Source organism: Macaca nemestrina, chromosome 13 (assembly GCF_043159975.1).
Source record: "Macaca nemestrina isolate mMacNem1 chromosome 13, mMacNem.hap1, whole genome shotgun sequence".
Taxonomy (NCBI): domain Eukaryota; kingdom Metazoa; phylum Chordata; class Mammalia; order Primates; family Cercopithecidae; genus Macaca; species Macaca nemestrina.
Genome location: NC_092137.1, coordinates 119,114,291 through 119,127,620, shown reverse-complemented (window position 1 = coordinate 119,127,620; position 13,330 = coordinate 119,114,291). Strand labels below are relative to the sequence as shown.

The following is a 13,330-nucleotide window of genomic DNA, read 5'->3' as shown; positions in this document are numbered from 1 at the left end:
GGAGTCCCAGGCTGGAGAGCGGAATGGTCAGGGTGGGACCGTTCCAGGGGTGGGAAAAGGTGGGAAATGGAGAGGATGGGAGTGGGTGGGGGGTGCTGGCCTGAAGGGTTCTTAAAGCCAGAGAGAAAAGATTCCATAGGCTCTGGCCCGTTTTCTTCACTCAAAGGAGATGAAAAACAGAACAAAACAGATTTGATATCATGACTTTAACTCCCTGAAAAGTAGTGAAGTAGTTTGGTTTTAAACAAAGCAAAACAAAGCAAAACACCTCAGTCTATCTACTGGCTTTAAAACCACCCACTCATCACAAATGCTTCTGCGGCACGGCCTCCGCCCACTGCGGGTACAGGCGTGAGTGATGAAGACAGCGGCACCTACGTTCAGAAACACATACGGCCACCGAAATGCATCTGCTTTGAATCTTTTTTTCTCCCTGTCAAATATATCATTTGTTGCCTTTGGGTGGCTTTTAAGGTCAGATCTGGCTCAGTGAGAATGGTGATGACATCTGCAAAATTAAAAAGTGGGGACTACCAGTTGTACCTTCACATGGCATCAGTGTAAACATTCTAAAAGAACCGACCACCAATTAACCAATCACCAACCAACACATTCCATGCAGACAGCAAGTGCTTAATTTAATCTAAGTACATTCAAGAAGGAACAGGTGTACTTCTACTTCAGAAATAGATATTTTAAAAAAAGAAGTAGGGTAGACAGCAGTGACAAATACTGAAAACTATGCTAATCAAGTCTTCTCTCTCTTAATTCCAACTATGAGATGTCACGTGTATTGGATACTTAAATTTTGTTTGGATGTAAATTTAAATACAAGCTAAATGAACCATTAAGCATTAGACACACAGTGTATGTTGTCCTTGGTCTAGAAGGGACAGCTACATTGGCATTCAAAAGGAGTATGACATAGTGACAAAGAATCAAGTAAAAATAATTTATAGCTTAGTGATTTCAATACTGTACCCCTGGTAACTTAATATACTTAGTCTGAGGATGAGTTCAGAAGAGAGGGAGCACAGAGTGGGATGACAATGTGTCAGAACCAGTATTTTTTTTTTTTTTGAGTTGGAGTCTTGCTCTGTTGCCCAGGCTGTAGTTCAGTGGCATGCTCTTGGCTCACTGCACCTCCGTCTTCCGGGTTCAAGCAATTTACCTACCTCAGCCTCTTGCAGGTGCACACTACCACACCCAACTAATTTTTGTATTTTTAGTAGAGACGAGGTTTTACCATGTTAGCAAGGCTAGTCTCAAACTCCTGACCTCAGGTGATATGCCTGCCTTGACCTCCCAAAGTGCTAGAATTACAGGCGTGAGCCACCGGCCAGAACCAGTTGTCTTTTCACTGCCTCTAGGGAGAGTCTGGTCCCTTTGGCCCTTTCCAGTGTTCACAGACTGCAGTGAGGCTGGGGGGCTCCGGTGGCGCGGGCGGGGGGCTCCGGTGATGCGGGTGGGGGGCTCCGGTGGCGCGGACGGGGGGCTCCGGTGGCGCGGGTGGGGGGCTCCGGTGGTGCGGGTGGGGGACTCCGGTGGTGCGGGTGGGGGACTCCGGTGGTGCGGGTTAGTTTTTCTCTTCCGTGGTCACAGACACCTGGCTAAGGAGCAGGGGAGGGTTGGTGTGTGGGGCTGTGCCCAGCTGTCCCCCCGCCCACAGAGGATCTGAGTAACTTGCAGGAGTTCTTCTCCACTAGCAGAGAGGGAAAGGAGGGATGTCCAGACTAGAACTCCAGCACCTCAAGCCCAGGAGAGAGAACATGGGATTCCCACCCCAGGCCTACGAGAAAGGGGGCGTCTGGAAGAACCTGGGATACTGGGATCTGCAGGATGTTCGCTCTTCCCTGCTGCCTGTTTTTCCTGTTTTTAATTCTGGAAACAGACATGTAACATCAGATTGGCCAAGGGTGTCCAGTTCGGTGGCATTAAGTACATGTACGTTGTTGTGCAGCCTAGACCACTATCATTCTTTCTGAAAGAGGTCAAAACTCTTCTAACTGTGCCCCAGACCGAGTCATCCCATGTGTTCCTGCAGGCTCTTGGGAATTGTGAGCATTGACTGAATGGGTTAAAACTGAATTTCACCCAGAGGCGCCTTGGGCTGTGGCCTCCTTGCCAGACATCAGGCAGCAAGTCTGTATTAATCCTCAGGAATCCCTGGCCACGAAACCATCTTAAACGGCAATTAGTGGCTTGATACAACTCATTATTTATTTACTCAAAAGACTGTATCCTTGCCCTGCTCTCTTCTTCTATTGTGTAAACTACATGTTTGGGACCTTTGAACATGTGTATTATGTACCTGATAGAACTCAATGGCTTCTCTGGAGCCATTCCGTTTTATTGTGGAAATTAGTACTAGGGGGCTTTTAAAAGCTGATTTTTAGACCCAACAGCCTGCGTTTGTTCACATTAATGCAGTGGATGGAGCTAACAGCCACCAAAGGGCTGTGAGGGACACCTCTGTGGCCTGTTGGAGCAGTGAGCCCCAGGGGCTCCACTTTTGTGAATACAGATGGTACTCGCTGGGCCTGTTGGAGAGGAGAGGGCTGCATGGAGAATCAGTTGGCACTTATCTCTCTTCACACCACCCCCGACAGTCCTCTGCCAGGGTTCCCCCATGTTATCTGGGCATGACTGTTTGCTTTTGAAATATTAAGTGTTATTTACTTTGAAATTGTAAAATGAGACCAATTCGTTGGAGATGAGCTGGAAAGGTATCAGGAAATGACCCATGGTGACTCTTTTGTTTTTTTTTTTTAAAATGCCTATTTATTTATTTATTCTTTTGAGATGGAGTCTTGCTCTGTCACCCAGGCTGGAGGGCAATGGCACAATCTCGGCTCACTGCAGCCTCTGTGTCCTGGGTTCAAGTGATCCTCCTGCCTCAGCCTCTCGAGGAGCTGTGATTACAGGGGTGTGCCACCGTGCCCAGCTGATTTTTGTATTTGTTTTGAGTAGAGGTAGGGTTTCACCATGTTGGCCAGGCTGGCCTTGAACTCCTGGCCTCAAGTGAGGGGATCCCAAAGTGCTGGGATTACAGGCGTGAGCCACCGCACCCGGCCCGGGATGACTTTTTTTCTGTGAGTAAAGGAGAAAGACAGTGTGGCAGAGAGAGGTGGTAGCCTCCTCAGAGGCATGCAGGAGCCTCATCTGGCACCCAAAGACCCACAGTTTGGCTTTTAGGACAGAACAGGGTCTACTAAAACATACTTCAAAATAGGGATGGCATGAGTAATAGAAGGGATATTTCTTAGGATTTGCTGATATTTGTTTTTCTACAAAATCAATGTAAAAACATGCTCCATACTACTAGCTATGAGTTGTTTCATACATTAAACCCATACTCTGTTATTTTCTTCTCTTGGTTTTTAAGCCTCTTGGTAGGACTTATATCAAAGAGCATCTTATGATACCTCATGCATGACTTTTCTTGGTGGTGCAATGAGGTAATTACTCTCATATGGGAGGAGAAAGGAAGTGCCTTTTCTATTCATCCCCTCTTTTAATCTGTACATAAACCTAACAAGGAGGGCATTAGTAGCAACCCGCTTCTGCAACTGGGAAAGCTGAGACTTGGATGTGTAAATGCTTTGCCCAAAGTAAATTCCAGACCAAGTTCAAGGACTCAAAGTCCTGGGCTTGCTTCATGATGTCTTGTAAAAAGAGGAGCGAGTGGGGAAAGCTGGGCCAGAGGGTTTTTGTTTTTTGCTTTTGCTTTCTTGTCTCCTTATCATGACAGCATAAATGAGTGCCATCATTTGCATTCTTGGTCTTAGTGCATTCGATAAGTCATGATTGAGCAGTCATTTTGTATAAAGTACTACTAATAGTCAGGATGTGGTTCTTGCTCTCAGTAGTTGAGACCAGACATAAATACATAAAGGAGGCAGAGACTGTAAGCTGGCCTGTGCCAGGAATTACATGAGGTGCTTATGCAATAGGAGCTGCGGGCGCTGGGGCAGTTGGCTGTTTAAGTTTTCCGCGGAAGAAGAGGCTTGATCCCATGCTTGAGGGATGTGCTGCATAGCAGAAGACCCCTCCCATGCCTCCTTGCATTGGCCGCTGTCTAGAGCTGGCCTCACACTTTCTACTCGGACGCCCACAGCCACAGAAGGGAGGCCTGCCACTCCCTGTCCACCCTGCAGCCTGGCCCTGCCCAGGTCATTCCTTCTGTGTTCTCCTCCCTTCTCCACTCCTGGGTCACCTGATGCTTCCTGTCCTCCACATGACACCTCATATGTCCCCTCCCCATTCTCCTTCCCCTGTAATCAGGGAGTAGGGTAATGTTATACCTGTGTCCCTCAGTGACACTGATTTCTTCATAGTCTGACGCAGAGGGCTGCTACTGAAGTCGCTAAAAGCACCAACTCTGGAGCCGCATAGACACTCTGTGGCTTTCCAGCTGTAAGACTGGGGGTGAATTACCTGCGTTTGGAAACCAAGACTCACTAGGACTTCAGGGAGAGTACTTTAGAACATGAAATGAGGCCAGGTGCGGTGGCTCACGCCTGTAATTCCAGCACTTTGCGAGGCTGGGGTGGGCGGATCACCTGAGGTCAGGAGCTGGAGACCAGCCTGGCCAACACGGTGAAACACCATCTCTACTGAAAATACTAAAATTAGCTGGGTATGGCGGCTCATGCCTATAATTCCAGCTACTTCGGAGGCTGAGGCATGAGAATCATTTGAACCCGGGAGGTGGAGGTTGCAGTGAACTGAGATCGCGCTACTGCTCCAGCCTGGGTCACTAGTCCAGCCTGGATGACAGAGTGAGACTCTGTCTCAAGAAAACAACAACAACAACAAAAGAACATGAAATGAAATGAAATGGACTTTCATGAAAAATGTCTCTTTAAGGCCCTCACATTGCATTCTTCCTTCCTCACTGAGAGAGTTGTCATGAGGATTAAATAAAGTAAGGTATGTGAGATGCTCAGTATACTACCGGACACGCGACTGTTCTAAGGAGATCTATGACTACTTATGTGTATGTCGGCATTGTAATATACTCAGTATTCATGCATGTGCCTACATGTCCTCTACCACACTGTAGATTCCCTGCGAGTGGAATCCATGGGTAATGAATTTTTTGGTCTTCTACGGAGACCAGAAGAATCCCTACCATTCTAGGGATTCAGTACTGTCAATATTCACTGAATGAATGAAGAAGTACAAATGAAAAACATAAGTATGAAGAGTTGGTGAAGATAGCACATTTTAAGTCATGTCAACAGTATACAAAGCACAAAAATCAGGGGACAGGAGAAGGAGGGAGGAGCCAGCAGCTATCTGGCCCAACCCTGATGTGGTACAAGAGACTTCTGGATAGCATCCTATAGTTCTCTTTTGTTACTGAGTTTCTAATCTAATTCCACTCTAATTTCATCATACTGAGTGGTTTTGATCTTTTTTTTGGAACTTTCTTGCCGACTTTTGGACTGAGTTTTTTTCTCATTTTTCCATTTCTTCCCCCTGTGTGTTTGTGGATTCTATAACATCCAAACAAGCAGGCATGAACACCTCTTTGAGACACTTAGCGATGAGCCCCTGATCATCTACCTCTGACTCCTGAGGCATCTGCTGCAAGGATGGATAGCCACAGTTGCAAAAAATTATTTTCTCTTTTAAGCCCAAAGTTGCCATTATTTTAACCACAAAGCATTGGTCTAGTTCATCCATTCATTTATCAAATGACTTACAGTGTCTCCTAATTGCCAGGTACTGTGCTAGGTGCTAGAGATAAAAAGGTTACCAAGCCAGAAATAATGTTAAGATGCAAAACGTGGCCCAAACCTCCTATCTCTGACCCCAGCCAAGCTGCTCTACTGGTGCATGATGGGAGGCAAGAGAATCATATTGACTGGGAGTCCAGGGACCTGGGATCTAGTCCTGGCTCTGCCACTTGCTCCTGTGTGGCCCTGGGTGAGTCACATCACCTGTTCGAGGCTCAGTTTTCTCATCTGTAAAATGGGTCCTATCTATCTTTCAGGGTTGTTGTGAGGACCATAAAATGAGGCAGTAAATGTGATAGTGATTCTAAACTCTAAAGCTCTGCAAGTTTTTATTCGCAACTTAATTGTACACTTAAAAATAACTAAAAGAGTATAACACAAGGGATAAATGCTTGAGGGAATGGATTTTTTAAAAGTTTTTATTCACATGGCATACTTAAAAGACTTCTTTTCTTTAAAGACTTTTTTATTTTTTTGAAACAGAGTCTTGCTCTGTCGCCCAGGCTGGAGTGCAATGGTGTGATCTCGGCTCACTGCAACCCCAGCCTCCCGGGTTCAAGCGATTCTCCTGCCTCAGCCCCCTGAGTAGCTGGGATTACAGGCGCGTGCCACCATGCCTGGCTAATTTTTGAATTTTTAGTAGAGACGGGGTTTCACCATGTTGTTCATGCTGGTCTTGAACTCCTGACCTCGTGATCCGCCTGCCTCGGCCTCCCAAAGTGCTAGGATTACAGGTGTGAGCCACCGTGCCCGGCCCTAAAAGACTTCTTTATAAGGAGCCGTCTTGCTTCGGGGAGATGGAACACTGCTGAGGGCCTCAGGGCAGAGTTGATGTGCACCTGCCAGCACACCACCTTCACATCTTCATGGAACCTTCACACTTTCTTAAAAGTGCTCCACCTCCTCCTCTTTTTTTTTTTTTTTGACCCTTAAAGAAGAGACTGTTACTACTGTGTGGCAATTGTGCCTGTCCTCTCACATGGCCAGGGACTGGATGACACATTATCCAGAAAGGTACACTTCTGTGCTGGTGGCCACTCCAACACACTTCCTTTATTTGGCTGGAGCTGGTCCACTTGACAAGGGGTCAGGAAGATGAAGCTGAATTCAACCTCCCACCCTGCCAGGCAGGCACCTGCCCTCCCCACCTTGCTATGGGGCCATTTCTGATCTGGCTTCTGACAGACCATTTCACATTCTTCTACCTACGTGGAGGTGAAACTCCCTTAGTTTTAGGCAATTCCTCATTTACTTGATTTCATTATATTCTCCCTAATGGGCAACAAGGAGATTTGATGTGTGAGATTGATTCAAGAAAGGACAAAACTGAGGGCAGCAAATGTGTGAGCCTCGAGTCCTTTCTCCTTGCAAAGGCAACACTCGCCTGGCTGGTGAAGCCAAGAGCACAGCCACACGGCTGCTTCTCATATCGGCACCCCCAGCCCCAGCGCAGCACCCCAAGGAGCATGCTGGATGCGCTCAGTAAATATTTGTGAAATAAATGAATAAATCAATGGCAGTTGTTTGGATTTCAATATAAATGGATCTTGGGCCTGAGATCCTGCCAGATGGGCAGACAGGTTACAGTCTGGTGATGCATCTCCAAGGCTATAAAAATGTAGCCATTGCTGGAGTCGCAGGCTGACATTTCAGAAGATGATTATATGCACAATTTAACCACATGGCTATTTGTGCCCTCCAAGTGCCATCGCTTCAACAACTGTTTTCATGTTGGCTTTTTTGCTCGTTCCTCTGTCTTTTTTTTTTTTTAAGTCAAGCATAATTTTTTGCAGCCTCTCATATTTCTAGCTGAATGTGATTTATTCATATAAAATTATGTTCCATTTTTATAAAACCCAAGTTACTGCAAATGATGCTTGAGGTTTCACAGAAAATATTAATTCCTGGTCGGCTGCTATAAAGCATGCCTGCTCGCCGAGAGCAGTGCTCTCGCTCTGAGACAGATGGAAGCAGTCCAAGGGTATGATTAACTTCTTAGTCCTGGCAATTGCCTAGTGCTCCTCTTGCCCTGGATTTCAAGATTGACCTCCAGCTTCTCTGCAGATGCACAGTTGCTCAGCTTGATAAATCACACGGATCCCTTTTTTGATCAGAGTTATCTACTATTGACTACTCATGAAGGGAAGTTAATCGTATTCAAGGCACTTCGTATGCTGCCCACATATCCTTGCTTCTTCCTAACAGCACTTTGCGTATTTTCTACATTGGAGGTGATGTGGCATCTTTCGCCGTGCAGAGGGTCCACACCAAAGATCCACCTTTATCCTGTTCATGCCTCTTTCTTTGTCTCTACCAACCAGCATCAAATACATCGACCCATAAGAAGAAAAAGCACGTGAGAGGCACACAATAAGCAGGGAGTAAGTGAGACGAATTGCGTCCCTTTACAAACTGAGATTTTCTTATAATTGGCCTGTTTACTTTGTCAAGAACTTTGCCGGGCCGCGTGCAGTGGCTCACACCTGTAATCCAGCACTTTGGGAGGCCAAGGCAGGCAGATCACTTGAGCCCAGGAGTTCAAGACCTGTCTGGGCAACATGGCGAAGCCCCGCCTCTACGAAAAGTCCAAAAATTAGCCGGGCGTGGTGGCTACCGTGGCACTGGGCAGGGCATGGGGAGGGCCGAGATCGCTCGAGGCTGCAGTGAGCTGTGATCGCACCACTGCACTCCACCCTGGGTGACAGAGTGAGACCCGGTCTCAAAAACCAGAAAAGAAAAAAGAATTTTGCCATCTCTTCTTGCCCTGTTTGTCTGCTTTTTTCATTTTTGGGGGACATAAATGGGCCTCTGGTAGGCCAGCTGACTCTCAGTGGTATAAAATAGATTTAAATATTCTACTGTCAGGGGTAGAAAAGAACAGACAACGCACCATCCCACTCTCACACACCCCTTCCGTCACGACCCCTTGCGTCACTGGTGGGCAGCAGGTGCAAGCGAGTGGGGCTGAAGCCCAAACTCCCGTTCGGCTTGCCATGGTGATCCAGTTTCACCCTGAAAGTACATTTTGCCTATTTGGGGTGAGTCATAAATTAAGTCCATTGGTCAGGCAAGACCAAGCAAAGGAAAAGGTTTTTTGGGGGATGATCACAGCTGATTTTTAACATTTATGTAATGGAAACATCACAGTTTTAATTTATCAAGATTGTGCGTCGATTACAGAAGATTCTCTGAACTTTAAAGCATACAGTCTGAACTGTCAGATATTGGATTTGTGCTGGAATGCCAATTTAGAAAATAAACCAGGAGACTGGAGAAATGAAAAGATAAGATTGACTTTCCAAAGACGTCTGGACATTCTCCAACCTCCAGCACCCCAGAGGGATGAGATTTTTTTTTTTTTTTTTTTTTTTGAGACGGAGTCTAGCAAGGGAAAGGGAAATGCACCTCTTTCTTTTTTGTATAACTGGCCTCATCAGGTCAGATCTCAAGGCTTTGAAGTCAGGTTTTCTTATAGGGAAACAGAGAACAAAAACCGGCTTCCAACAGTGTAAACTCATGTCCTTCCACCAAACCCAAGTCAATGAAATCCTGTTTCATCATCGATTTGTACATCTTGGAACACAATAGCTCCGGCCTTGTCTAAATGTCCTTGTGTTCACTGGACACTCAGGGTTGAGGCTCAGTGGAAGTGAAATGAGCCCACGGATGAGCAAACTTGCAGGACACTGAGGACCTGAAGGAGGATAAGACCCAGAGTGTGTCACAGACATGCTCCTCCATGAGGAGCCAGTGTGCATGGCCAGAGCCAGGGTGGGCTTTTCTGTCCCATCCCAGAATTACAGAACTCAGGAAGCACCTTGTGAGGTCTGAAAAGTGCTTCTTCCTCCAAGAACAAAGAGGAAGGCATGACCTAATCATTATGGAATTTTCTATAAAGAGCTGATAACAGGCTCAAAGCAAAAAGTTTACGAAACCAGGATGGTTTGTGTAAACGAATGTATAATAGCTTCATACCAGGCTCCAAGTAGCCAGAGGTATTGGGCCTAGAACCCCACTTTGGGATATTCAGGACCTGGGGAGACCTTTACTCAATTCCATTCCCACCCTGAGGTTCCTCTGGCAGACAGAACATTAGGCAAGTCATACAGTAAGTAGCCTGACTTGAGGCACTTGGGGCATTTTTCTAGAAAATATTGGTTTATTCAAAAGAGTAAGTAATGTGATAGAAAATGACATCTGTTGCTTGATAAGTTATTCTCTACTTACAAACTAGAAAATATGAATGCAATTAATTCAGTAGGTATTTTAAAATCATTATTTTGAAGAAGGGTTTTAATTTCCATCTTGAAATTTCTATCTTGAAATTTCTATCTTGAAATGGTTACAGATGCTTATCACTTATGGGGACTACTTCTGTGGCCCTGAATTCGTAGCAAATATACAATAGAAAAAGAATGGCTGTTATTGAAAAGTCAAAAAACAACAGATGCTGGAGAGGCTGTGGAGAAAAACGAATGTTTGTACACTGTTTGTGGGAGTGTAAATTAGTTCAACCATTGTGGAAGACATTGTGGCGATTCCTCAAAGACCTAGAGGCAGAAATAGCATATGATCCAGCAATCCCATTAATGGGTATATACCCAAAGGAATATAAATCATTCTACTATAAAGGCATATGCACCTGTATGTTCATTGCAGCACTGTTCACAATAGCGAAGACATGGAATCAACCCAAATGCCCATTAATGATAGACTGGGTAAAGAAAATATGGTACACATATGCCATAAAATACTCTACAGCCATAAAAAGGAACAAGATCATGTCCTTTGCAGGGACAGGGGTGGAGCCATTATCCTCAGCAAACTAATGCAGGAACAGAAAAACAAACACTGCATGTTCTCACTTGTAAGTGGGAGCTGAATGATGAGACCCAAGAGGGGAAACATACACTGGGGCCTGCCGGTGAGGTGTCGGGGGAGGGAGAACATCAGGAAGAACAGCTAACAGACGCTGGGCTTAATACCTAGGTGATGGGTTGACAGGTGCAGCAAACCACCATTGTACACATTGACCCATGTAACAAACCTGCATATCCTGCACATGTGCCCCTGAGCTTAAAATACAAGTTGAAGAAAAAAAAAAAGAAAAAAGAAAAAGCACAGAGAAGGTCGCTTTACACAACCGCATTGCTAGAATAGCAGACAAGGTCAACTCATCACTTTGAAATGACCAATTCTGAATAGAAAAAGTGCTACATGGCCGGGCGCAGTGGCTCACGCCTATAATCCCAGCACTTTGGGAGGCCGAGCTGGGCGGATCACCTGAGGTCAGGAGTTTGAGATCAGCCTGGGCAATATGGTGAAACTCTGTCTCTACTAAAAATACAAAATTAGCCAGGCGTGATGACACATGCCTATAATTCCAGCTACTCGGGAGGCTGAGGCAGGAGAATTGCTTGAACCTGGGAGGCGGAGGATGTGGTGAGCTGAGATCGCGCCATTGCACTCCAGCCTGGGCAACAAGAGTAAATCTCTGTCTCACCAAAAAAAAAAAAAAAAAAAAAAAAAAAAAAAAGAAAACAAAAAGAGCTACAGTACAGTAAGGGAAATGCCCTATTATATTTGAGAATAAAGAAATGTGTAAGAAGAATGGTGACAGTGAAAACCTCTGTTTTTGGGTGAGGAATGGGCTTGACAAGGGATTTTTTTGTGAAAATATCAGAAAAAAAGGAAATGGCATTGTTCATCATTAAAATCTACGCACATTTTCTCTTTAGGACAAAGTCGTATATCTTTTGGGAAGAAATCTTCAAATGTATCAGTCCTAGTTTCTGATGAATCGTCTTTGTATTTGCGACCATGTCTTCAAAATGAATCCATATTTTACTAAAATAGGTTTTGATTCATTCTACTAAAGGTCGTAATGACATTTTGTATTTATATGTGTAGCTTTACTAAAATATAATTTACATTCCATAAAGTTCACCCATTTAAAGCATACAATTCAGCGGTCTGGTATACTTACAAGGATGTGCAACCATCACCATAATCTATTTCTACAACATCATCATCCCCAAAAGAAATCTTGTACTCGTTAACAATGACAAAGTTTTGTAAACTTTGAGGGTTTTCCCTTGCGTCTCAGTGCATTTTGTTGAAGGAATTGCTTACTTAAGAAGAAAAGTCAGAGACAGAAAAGAAATATGTATAGGAAAGAAATGCCTACGTTATATTCTAAATGTGTTTTGATCTAGACTCTTTCCTCCTCCTACTAACATACTCAGAAGCACCGCAGTCATCAGCTTTTGTGAAAATCCCAAAAGCAATTCCAGAAGATCATGTGCCAGCCACTCAGGACACACAGGCTTGTGTGGTTGTCATGGGGAACGTTTTGTAATGGAAATAAAAATACTCATGCTCAGTCTGCCACCACACAGAAAATGCTTTTCACTCACGCACACCAGATAATTCGCCTAAGTGACAGGTTTTACTTTGGAGGAAGCACCAAGCTAAGCTGGTTTACACAGTCAATGATGGCTCATTCCATGAAAAAGGAACTGGAAAGAAAGGCAAGGTGGTGAAGGTTAGCTAGACAATGAGGAGGTGCCAGCCAGCCAGGCAAGGCACAGCTCCTCCTGCTGCTTTTAATGCTGTGGAGACACACAGGTACTTCCTCTTTACCTCCTGACAGTTCCTTAAAACATGCACACACGTGCGCACGCGCACACACACACACTCTCTCTCCAATCTTAGTAAGTTCCTTAAAACATGCACACGCGTGTGCACGCGCACACACACACTCTCTCTCCAATCTTAGTAAGTTCCTTAAAACATGCACACGCGTGTGCACGCGCACACACACACTCTCTCTCCAATCTTAGTAAGTTCCTTAAAACATGCACACGCGTGCGCACGCACACACACACACTCTCTCTCCAATCTTAGTAAGTTCCTTAAAACATGCACACGCGTGCGCACGCACACACACACACACTCTCTCTCCAATCTTAGTAAGTTCCTTAAAACATGCACACGCGTGCGCACGCACACACACACACTCTCTCTCCAATCTTAGTAAGTTCCTTAAAACATTCACACGCGTGCACACGCACACACACACACTCTCTCTCCAATCTTAGTAAGTTCCTTAAAACATGCACACGCGTGCGCACGCACACACACTCTCTCTCCAATCTTAGTAAGTTCCTTAAAACATGCACACGTGTGCGCACGCACGCACACACACTCTCTCTCCAATCTTAGTAAGTTCCTTAAAACATGCACATGCGTGCGCACGCGCGCACACACACTTTCTCTCCAATCTTAGTAAGTTCCTTAAAACATGCACACGCGTGCGCACGCACACACACACACACTCTCTCCAATCTTAGTAAGTTCCTTAAAACATGCACACGCGTGCGCACGCACGCACACACACACTCTCTCCAATCTTAGTAAGTTCCTTAAAACATGCACACGCGTGTGCACGCGCACACACACTCTCTCTCTCCAATCTTAGTAAGTTCCTTAAAACATGCACACGCGTGCGCACGCGCACACACACACACTCTCTCTCCAATCTTAGTAAGTGAAAAAACCAAAACCAAAACCAACCAAACCAAACC

The 13,330-nt window shown here is 45.2% G+C and overlaps 1 protein-coding gene across 7 annotated transcripts in view; it reads right to left on the bottom strand.

Annotated features, from left to right (window-relative positions):
• LOC105490094 (ALF transcription elongation factor 3) overlaps positions 1 to 13,330 on the bottom strand; it is a 620,895-nt gene that overhangs the window by 95,015 nt on the left and 512,550 nt on the right. The gene's annotated exons all lie outside the window — the stretch shown is intronic.